We start from the raw sequence: 9,552 nt of genomic DNA, 5'->3' as shown, positions 1-9,552 counted from the left end.
AAACCGGATAAAGTATGAAGTAAGTTTGAGATTCAAGGACTTGAGAGTTGCAACCAAACGAACAGAAGCAAAATGGATGAAAAATTGAGAGTAGTATTTCATCCGGGTAACATACATACTGCTGTTTGTTGCCACCTTTAATAGGTTTACATTTAAAATGGTAATTTTTATGTTTTAGACTCAGGGACTAAATTTAATAAAAGAAGAACTGTAAGGGCAATTTTGTAAAAATGCCAACAATGACCAAAATGAAGGAAATGAATTATTTTATTGATTAAATTAATATATTGAATGAAATTATAAATTTGGATCAAGATTGGGTGAAAATCGGGGAAAATGAAAAATTTACCAAAATGCCCCTGAATCTTGATATTTTTGAAATTTTGCCAGGTAAGTTCGTGTAACTTGAATTATATTCTTAAATGCTTAAAATGTATGTTATTAATGTGAATATGATTTGAATATTCGTTGTATGCTAATTGGTGAAATATTGATAATATTTGATAAAAAAGGAAAATAAATCCCTGTTGGATGGAATGGATTTCAATAGATCTCTGGAAAGGAATTAATGGTAAAAAGGATCTAGCCCTAATGGGTGATCCTATCCTGATATAGCCCTCCTAAAGAATACATGTAAAATGGATTTAGCCTGGACGGGTAATCCGAATTAGGGTCTGAATTTAGCTTAGACTGGTAATTTAGATCCAAGCTCATTAGAGTAATTGTCGTTGCAGGAGATTTAGCCTGGACTGGTAATCCCGACAATACTCTATGGGTTTATATTACAGGGGATTTACCCTGGACTGGTAATCCCGCTGTAAGTATGCGGTTCGCGGGAGTGTGCTTACTGAAATGAAATGTGTAAGACCATGGTTGAAAGATACCATGACAACATGAAATGAAATGTGTAAGACCATGGTTGAAAGATACCATGGCAATGTGATATGAAAAGAATAAGACCATGGTTGAAAGATACCATGGCAACGTGACATGAAAAGAATAAGATCATGGTGGAAAGATACCATGGCAACGTGACATGAAAAGAATAAGATCATGGTTGAAAGATACCATGGCAACGTGACATGAAATGAATAAGACCATGGTTGAAAGATACCATGGCAACATGACGGGAAATAAATAAGACCATGGTTGAAAGATACCATGGCAACATGACAGAAAATGAGTAAGACCATTGTTGAAAGACACTATGGCATCATGTCGAAGATAAATAAGATCGTGAATGAGAGACGCCAAGACATCTATTGAACAACGAATATTCAGGTAATATGTACCAGATGACAAATGGTTATATGAATTGGTTATACAAATGGTTGTGTGAAATGTTTACAGGAATTGGTCATATGGAAATATATGTACAAAATAGTTGTATGAAATAATTAAGAAGATAAATAAATGAAAAAGTTTAGGTACATAGAATTTAATTTACGTTAAGTTTAATATGAACTATTATCGAAATAAATATACATAAGATATATGGAAATGATGGTGCATGAAATATTGATATAACGAAATGAATGATATATGCTTATGAAGAAACGGTAAGAGAATAATATGTTTCGTGACATGTACATATATGATTATCTTTGATATGTTGATACAAGGAAATTATGTAAGTTGAGACTATTATTAAACTCAAGTGTGATATGTCGAGAAAATAGGTATATCAATGTTGAAATTTTATGAAATATGTACAAGTATACTAATAATGTTGTTGTTTGATTCTTAGACAAGTGCCAAGCTATTGATTAAATTGGTAAGTATTCAATTGAAATTTTTGTTAAATGATATGTAAATCCTAATAATGCCCCGAAACCCTGTTTCAGCAACGGATACGGGTTAGGGGTGTTACAGCATGGCTACAAGAAAACTACTTCCAATCATTGTGTTTTTGTTAAGAGATTCTCTGGTGATGATTTTATTATTCTATTGTTTTATGTTAATGATATGCTTATTATTGGTTGTAATGCTTTTAGAATTGTCATGGTGAAGCAAGAGTGAGTAAATCCTTTGTGATGAATGATTTGGGACCAACAAAGCAAATTTTCAACATTCGGTTGACACCTGATAGAAAGGTAAAGAAGTTATGGTTATCACAAGTGAGGTACATTGAGAAAGTACTTCAAATACTTAATATGGATAGAGCTAAAGTGGTGAGCACTGCCTTTGCTGTGCAATTCAAATGGAGTGTCAAGCAAAGTCCTTCAACAAAGAAAGAAAAGGAAGACTTGCAAAAAGTTCCTTAGTCTTCAACTGTGGGTAGTTTGATGTATGCGATGGTATGCACGAGACTGGACTTAGCTTATGCGGTTGGTACTACTAGTCAATTTCTTTCTAATCTAGGCAAAGAGAATTTGAATGCGGTGAAGTGAATTATGAGATATCTTTGGGGCATCTCCAACTTGAAACTTTGTTTTGGCAATGAGAAACTCGTTCTAGTTGGATACACAAATTTAGATATGAGCAGAGGCATTAACTTGGATCTACTTCAGGTTACTTGATCACTTTTGCAGAAGGAGTTGTGGCTTGGCAATCTAAATTGTAAAAATGTATCCACTACTGAGTTTGTGCTTATTGCATCTACCGAAGCATGTAAAGAGTTACTTTGGATGAAGAAATTTGTGCAGGAACTCGACTTTGCTCAAGAGAGGTGTAACGACCCGAATTTTAAGGTTATCAGAAAAATGTATTTTCGGGTCTCCGTTTCTGAAAAAATGGATTAGTAAATAATTATTAAAAATATTTATGAAGTTAGTCGAGTGGTTAATTAGAGTTTAATGAAGTAAATTTAGCTTAATTAAGTATAAATGGATAAAATGATTAAATTGAATGAAGTGTGAAAGTTTAATTATAGAATAAAGAAAATTGAGGGGATTAAATAAGCAAATAAGCCAAAGTGAGTGCCAAGTGTGTGATAAATAATGTACATACATTTGTAATACATGTATGTATTTACTTATTATTTAAGTAAGTATTAATGTATTTATTATTATTAAATTGATATTATATGATAAATAAATAAAAGAAAGACAAGTGTATGAAAATGATTTGATATAAGTGTATAAATAAAAATATACACATTTGTAATACAAGTATTTGATAACAAATAGATATTTATTTAAATATTAAATTATTGCTATAATTATTAATTAATATTAATATTAATATTATATTATATTATGAAATAAATTAAAATAGTGACAAATGTGTGGTAATTATAATATACATGTGTAATAAATTGAATACATACATTTGTAATATGTATATTTAATTATTAGTAGATATTTATTATTTATAAAAGATATTTATTAATTAAATATTTATATTTTAAGATTTTTATGTAATAAATATATTAAATTATGACAAGTGTGTGGATAATAAATGGATACAAATGTAAAATAAATATTTGATATTAGTTAGGTATTTATTAAGTTAACATATTATATTATATATATATATATATAAAGTAAAACAAAAGAAAAGAAACGAAACAGTTAGCAAGGAAGGAAAGAAAAGAAAGAAAGGGAGAAAAGGGAAATTTGAGATTTCAAGGTTTGAAAGTTTAATTGTTAATGTGGTACTGAAAATCTCGGCTAAAAAAGGACAAGACAAAGTCAACGAGAGTTAGCTCAAAATTACGATTTGTATTTCTATAACCCGAACTTAATATTTAATTATTGAATTTATTATTTATTATGTATGGTAGGTGCATTGATTAAATTATTTGAAATAAAATGAATATTGATTGAAATTGAATGGTGAATTTAATTAATAATTGTTGTATTTTAATTGAATGTTATGGTAAATAATTAAAGTATGAATTATTGGTATTGTGTTTTATTGAAATGATTTGATTTGAAAATGTGGTGAAATAATTATGAACATGTGTTTATTGTGAAATTGAGTATTTATTAGTGAAAAGTGAATGGAATTATATTGAATTGAAAAAAAATATAATTAATTAAAATATGAATTAATTGAAAACTGAAAAGTGAATTAAATACCCTATTAACTAGTCGGGTTAGTCGGATATAGTTGGCATGCCATAGGATATGAAAGAGTACGGGTTTTTGCCGGTTTACTGATCAGGCACTTATGTGCCGACTCATCTTATCATATCTTTATCATATCGCTTTTAGATTTGAGGTACTCAGATACCGCATCATTATCGTTCGGATTTATTCCGATGAGGTACTCTATGTACCGTATTACATCGTTATCTTATCTTTTTGGCCGGCCGATAAGGCACTATGTGCCGCATCTTGGTGTGTTGGTTGGATTCGTATCCGTTTGAGTCCGAGTCATGTTAATAGGGTAAATACAGAACCGAAAAGATCGGTATTTATGAATAATTTAATTGTTCTTGAATAACTAATTATTATTGAATAATTGATTGTTACCGAATAACCGATCATTATGAATAAATAATCGCTCGATTGATTTGGTTGTTAATGAATATTCTTGATTGATTAATTGCTATTGGAAAATAATAAATGATTTTGAGTTTAAAGTAGACCAAAACATTGGTTGGAAAGTGAATGTTTGAATACTCATTGAGTTTGAATAGTTCAATATATAAAATTAATATGTTTTATAATTGTTTAAGTGTTCGGATTATAGAAATACCATGAGTGTATACTCGGTGACGGTTTGTTTTTTCATGCGCAAGTTAAGGTTAGACCGTTGAATCAAAGATCCCAGCCGATCCCGAATTCAATGAGGTAAAGTATGTTGAGTATTGGTAATGGCATGTACCTAGGATGTCTTATGAGAGTAATTTAGGTTGTGAAAGTATTGATAAAATAAGTAAATTATGGTTGGCAATGGTATATAGTATGAATTTGAAATTTGAAAGAAAAATTCGTAGTAATTCAAAATTAGTTCCGAATTGATTTTACTGTTCATATTAGACCGCGAGGGCCCATTAAAGGGACGACATTTTAAAATTATGATGAGTCTGAACGTTTATATTTAATTAATGTCTATATTGTACTGTACTGACTGGTAATGTCTCGTAACCCTGTTTTAGCGACGGTATAGGGTTAAGGGACGTTGCAAGAGGTAGATCTTGTTTTGTGATAGCCAAAGTGCTATTCCTCTTGGTAATAATTTGACTTTTCATGTATGGTCTAAACATATTGATGTGAGGTATCATTGGATATGAGAAGTTCTTAAAGATAAGTTGTTAGAGTTTGAGAAAATTCACACTGATGATAACGGTGCAGATATGTTGATTAAGGCCTTACCAAAAGGAAAGTTTGAAGCTTGGTGCTTGATCATCGATATGGCAAACATCACCTCATAGTAGGAGGGGAGATTTTTTCGGCATGGGCCCAAGGGTCCCACTATGTGGGAAGCCATTTGTTTGTGTACCCTACATATATATACAGTGTGGGGCAAGAATTTTTTTACGGTGAAAAGTGTGTGCCTAAAGTCAAAGAAAAAGAGAGAAAAGTAGGAGAGCAAGACAATTTTTTTAAAGAGATCAGCTTTTACGTTTCTTTTCGATCGCAGGTCCATTCAGTGTCTGATAGAGCTAATATTTTTACAGTAGTTGGTAGAATTGAAGATCTTTAAAGTGTACGGTTTAATTTTCGTTTTGGGTACTGTAGTTTCAAGTTTTTAGCTTTCTAAGTTAGCTTATTTTGGGTGATATTCTCAATTTTTCTCTTAAAGTTTACTTGAGATTATTTATTGATAGAATTGTTTAAGTTGTATACTCTTTATTGTGGCTTGATTGTGATATTGTAGTAAGACTTTGATTATAGTAAAATTTTTTGTGGACTCTCAAAATCCCGTAGTTTTTACCCTTTGAACTTTTGAAAGAGTTTTCCACGTAAAAATCACATGTCTCGATTTATTATTTTTACTTGCGATATTATAGTTTATTTGTATCGATTGTTGATATATTGTGTTATTGAATTAGTCCTAATTACCGAATTAATTTTTCGGAAGTGAAAGAATATCAATTATACTTCTATGGTATTTCGTTGGGTTCGATTTCGTCCCAACAAAATATACCTTTGGGATATATAAAATATTGGTCTATTCTAAATTTTATCCCTTTATTTTACTAAAATTGGAAAAAAAAAATCTTTCTACTTTAATTCACCGGAATTATTCTGGTGCTTCACGAAAAGTTAATTCAATTTCGTAGCACTTTATTGTTGTTAAACCATTCACCTAAAAATCAATAATTCACCGCTTTATATAAAACATGCAAGTAATGTGATTATGAACATTTAGACTGACTTTTTAATTTTTGCTAAGCATAAAAGTCAAATTCTAATAAATTAAATAGATTAATTGCACAATTTTCACAAACTAATAATCGAATACAACAATGACACCCTTGATTTTGAAATATCACACAATTGTCTGTGCAATGAGATCAAAGTACTGTCTGCCCAATGAAGAAAACCCCGCATAGAGATTAAATTAAATTAACCTCTCTATTATTAAATAAATTAATTTAATCTTTTAATTTAGATTTAATTACACTAAATATATTTAAATTATGACTCTTATTTTAAATTGATCTACAAGTTTCAAATCATTCTAAATACATCCAAAAATTATTGAGGTTATATCTGTTGAAACCATTTTTTGAAAACAGGTCAACTTTATATATTGAAAAGAAAATGAAAATTGGGAGTCGCCACCAATCTTTTTTTATTGAGGTGTGATCGGGTCACCTCGTAATTTGAATTGTTTTAATAAAATGTTTTGTTTTCACAAAAAAAAATCGACTTTGGTCTACAAAATTCGAGAAAACAGGTCAGGGAGTCGGTTACGTACGAGGAAGGATTAGCACCCTCGTAATGCCCAAAATTGGTACCTAATTGATTAATTAATGTCTTGATGTCGAAAGTCAACAATCCGTAAAGAATTAAAAATACGATCCTCCCTTTTTATTAATGTTAATTTTTTTAAAGGAAATGTTTGAATAAATCAAAGCGAATGCTAAAGACCTTCTTGTCTCGAAGTAATAAAATGTCACATTCAGTACGTTAGGACACGACATTCTAAACCCTCGAGAGTAAGCTTGTCTTGATTTTCAAGACTCATGCATCTTAATTTTAAAAGGACATTCGGTCATTTAGGTCACACAAGAAAAATCGAAACCCACTACGTTAGGGCACGATCTTCTCGATTTTCCTAAATTCGAAATATTGCTTTATTATTGAAAATTTTCTTTTTTACGAATTCGGGTAACGATTAATGTGACATGAATTTGTAGTAAAATGTAAAAATAAATCACGTTGTTAATATGCGTAACAAAATAATACATGCGTCAATATGAATGACAATAAGAAGGACAAGAACAAAATAAAATAAGCAAACCATAAATAATAAATAATAAATAATAAAAATAACAAACACAAAAAAAATCAAGTCAAAGACCTAATATTATTTAAATGAATAAACATGATGTGAAACGATTTGAACAATAATAATATTAATAATAATGTTGATGATATTAATAATAGTAATATAATAATGAAATAAATAAAAGGGTAAAGTTTTAAAATTATATATACATAAAAGATATATAGAAAAATATATGGTACGACAAAACAAATGTATATAGAAATTTTAAAGTAAATAAATATAAAAGAAATATAATGATAATAATGATTATGATGCGAAACTAAACAATTTGATGGTATGACAATAATGACAAACAAATATAAACGTGACAATGACAATAATGCTAAATTAATTAATTTGAAAATAAAATAGTAAAAATAATGAAAAGAGACCAAATTTAAAGCAAAATAAAATAGCCTTTAAAATTATGTCAAAGAAGACATATAGATAGACGATAAAGGAAGATATATATGTGTATATATATATTTAGGTAAATAGATATATATAAAAATAATAGCAATAATATGGCAAAATAATTAATTTGGTAATACGAGAATAAAACAAATAATTAAATGTGGAATGAAAGGTATAATAGTAATAAGAATATTAAGTTAATTAATTTAATAAATAAATAAATAAAAACTAAGAAAGGATTAAAATGTAACTTAAAGGGACTTTAGGGGTACATTTTAAAAACAAAAGATAAAAGGGGAGATTGAAGGGTTTAATTAAAAATGCGCGCAAGAGTAAAGGGACCAGATGGGGAATTAATCCCGGTACCTATGTGCAGTGTTTAGGTACGAGTCAAGATGTAACAAATCACAAATTATGCGGTAAGATTAAAAAGAAAAAAAAAACAAATAAGGACCCAATTGAAAACAGCCTCAAAAGTGAAAGGACTGAGGGCGAAAATAGACCCTCAGTCCAAAAACACGCGGACCCTAGACGGTTATGGGTTGGGTTTCGGGTCGGAGGCCAAAACGACTTTGTTTTTGGCCTCTCAAATTAATCCCCAAAACGGCGTCGTATTAGGCCATTATATAAGTCAAATTTTTTTTTTAAAATTTCATTTTTCCTTCTTCACAAAAATAAATAAATAAATAAAGTCTCTCCCCCTAAAATCCTCTCAAGCCCTTCCCCTTCGGCAGAGTCCCAGTTGTCGGATCACCGTGGCAGCCACCGGTTGCCTATGACGGTGCCGCCGTCCACGGTGGCCGAAAATCACCAAAAAGACCCTTTCGAGTGCCTCGATACACAAAGCCCCGATCTGGGGTTATTTTTGCTAGAGCTCAACTCCAAAGGCAAAAAAAGTTAATGAATCCTTTCGGGTTGCCTTCGTTTTTGCCAAAAAGTATCATTCGCCATTGGGAACGGCGACCTCTTCCACTCGCAGCGCAACGATGGGGATTCGATAGGGGTAAGCTAACTTTTATTGCTTTCTTTTAGTTATAATGGAGAAAAGATAAAGAAAAAAAAGAACAACAAAAATGGTGGATCACCTTTCGAAAAGTATTTCGATTGCTCTCTGTATTTGATTTTTTGTATTGATTTCGTGTGATACAATGTTCTTTGTATTAAAAAAAATCCCCCCTTTACAAACTGATTTCATTTCGGCTTTATAGCCGATTACAATATTAGGAAAATATTGCTACTGTTTCTCTGTTGTTGCATTTCATTTTGGTTTTCTACTCCTTGTCTGTCCCCTTTTCTTGCTTGTTTGTAGGTGTGGCAGAGGAGTTGGTGAGCTTTGAGCGGTGTGCACCCGCACATAGAGGAGCGGCACATAGGGACCTAGTGTTTTCTGATTTACTGAAAATTTAGCTTAGGTAATCGGGCCGGGGCCGTTAGGGTTTTTTTGTTGTTTGGGCTATTGGGGTTGTAATATTTGGACTGTTAATATTGGACTTTTATTTGGTTTTATTATTTTTTAATTTTGGTTTATAACGGGCCGGGCAAATTAGGCCTGTTACAGCTGCCCCTCTTTGCTCGTTGTCGTGTAACGAGAATGGAACAAAGACCTTAAGAGGGCCAAATTTGCCTGGACCTGCTGAGTCTCGACTTCTTTTGATGCTTCTTTCCTTCAAGTAGCTTCATTCTAATCCACTGCATCCTCAGAGGTATAGGAACTGTTGCTTTGATCTACTCCACTGCGACTACTTGTAG

Source organism: Gossypium arboreum, chromosome 1 (genome assembly GCF_025698485.1).
Source record: "Gossypium arboreum isolate Shixiya-1 chromosome 1, ASM2569848v2, whole genome shotgun sequence".
Classification (NCBI taxonomy): domain Eukaryota; kingdom Viridiplantae; phylum Streptophyta; class Magnoliopsida; order Malvales; family Malvaceae; genus Gossypium; species Gossypium arboreum.
The sequence above is the reverse complement of the archived record's forward strand: the minus strand, read 5'-3'. Positions refer to the sequence as shown.